Source organism: Triticum aestivum, chromosome 5B, assembly GCF_018294505.1.
Source record: "Triticum aestivum cultivar Chinese Spring chromosome 5B, IWGSC CS RefSeq v2.1, whole genome shotgun sequence".
Classification (NCBI taxonomy): domain Eukaryota; kingdom Viridiplantae; phylum Streptophyta; class Magnoliopsida; order Poales; family Poaceae; genus Triticum; species Triticum aestivum.
Window position 1 is genome coordinate 554,165,414 of NC_057807.1, and position 2,124 is coordinate 554,167,537.

Below are 2,124 nucleotides of genomic sequence, written 5' to 3' on the forward strand. Positions count from 1 at the left end.
AAACCGTACTCCTGCTTGATTAATATTGATGATATGAGTAGTACAAGAGTTGATCTACCACGAGATCGGAGAGGCTAAACCCTAGAAGCTAGCCTATGGTATGATTGTTGTTGTATATCTCTATCGACTAGCCTGGCCCCGGTTTATATAATGCACCAGAGGCCTAGGATAACAAGAGTCCTAGCCGAATACGCCGGTGGGGGAGGAGTCCTTGTCTTGATCGCCAAGTCTTGTGGATTCTTCCTTGTATGCGGCAGGTTTCCGGACTGGCCCATGAGTATACGGCCATGGGGGTCCTCGGCCCAATCCAACTGATCAGGAGACGACGCGTTGAGTACCCCCTAGTCCAGGACACCGTCACCCCGAGTGGGAGGTTTGCTCTCCACTCAGTAGGATTTTTTGTGGCGTAGCTCCGAAGGAGAAGGTAACAGTCGACCTGCACCTCGTCGCCCTTGCAGAGCGCACGTTGTATTTGTGGCGTAGCTCGGAAGGAGAAGGTAGCAGTCGACCTATACCTCGCCCTCCTTGCAGAGCGCACATTGCATTTGTGGCGTAGCTCGGAAGGAGAAGGTAGCAGTCAACCTGCACCTCGCCCTCCTTGCAGAGCGCACATTGTATTAAATACTTAGGCGAGTACTTGGACTGCAGCTAAGCCTACGAGTGGGAGGCTGGCTCACCACTCGATAGGATTTTGAACACTTAGGCGAGTACTTGGACTGCAGCTAAGCCTCCGAGTGGGAGGCTGGCTCACCACTCGGTAGGATTTTAAACACTTAGGCGAGTACTTGGACTGCAGCTAAGCCTCCGAGTGGGAGGCTGGCTCACCACTCGATAGGACTTTTCTTAATCTTAGGCGAAACGGATTCGCAGCTAAGCCCCCGAGTGGGAGGCTGACTCACCACTCGGCAGGATTTTTGTTTTACAAACTTAGGCGAAACGGATTCGGATTCGCCACTAAGCCACCCACTGGGGGATTTTTTTTACGTAAACAAAAGTAACAACAACCACGGGACAATTATAACACTCTTGTCTTTTGAAAACAAACTACAAAAGTAATTTTATTACATCTCATCCGAGTGAATACTTAAGTATAAAAGGGGCGGAGCAGCTCCGCGTTCCAAGCTCTTGGCTCGTCAATCTGGCGATCGACATTGTAAAGACGGTATGCTCCATTGTGGAGGACTTTGGTGACGATGAAGGGACCTTCCCAAGTAGGAGCAAGCTTGTGTGGCTTCTGCTGATCCACTCGGAGAACCAAATCTCCTTCTTGGAAGGCTCGACTCTTCACGTTTCTAGCATGGAATCGACGCAAGTCTTGCTGGTAGATAGTCGATCGGATCATGGCCATCTCTCTTTCTTCTTCTAGAAGGTCGACTACGTCCTGTCGGGCTTGCTCTGCTTCATCTTCAGTGTATAGTTCGACTCGGGGTGCGTTGTGAAGCAGGTCACTCGGCAGGACTGCTTCAGCTCCATAGACTAGGAAGAATGGAGTTCTCCCAGTCGACCGATTAGGAGTGGTCTTTAATCCCCAAAGAACTGACAGAAGTTCTTCGACCCATGCGCCTGCTGCGTGTTTGAGATCGCGCATCAGTCGGGGTTTCAGTCCTTTGAGAATTAGACCATTTGCTCGTTCTGCTTGTCCATTCGACTGGGGGTGAGCGACTGAAGCATAGTCGACTTGTGTGCCTTGAGATGCGCAAAAGGCTCTGAATTCGTCGGAATCGAAGTTTGACCCATTATCCGTGATGATGCTACGCGGAACTCCATATCTGAATACTAACTCTCTGATGAAGCTGATAGCAGTGCCCGCATCCAGATTCTTGATAGGCTTAGCTTCAATCCATTTGGTAAACTTGTCGACTGCTACTAGCAAGTGAGTGAAGCCGCTCCTGCCAATTCTCAGTGGTCCAACCATATCCAACCCCAAACAGCGAAGGGCCAGACGAGTGGAATGGTCTTCAAGGCTGAGGCAGGTTTGTGCGATAGACTGGAATAAAACTGACATCCTTCACACTTGTCGACTATCTCCTTCGCCATTTCATTTGATCTTGGCCAGTAAAATCCCGCTCGGTATGCTTTAGCCACAATGGTCCGAGAGGAAGCATGATGGCCACAGGTCCCCGA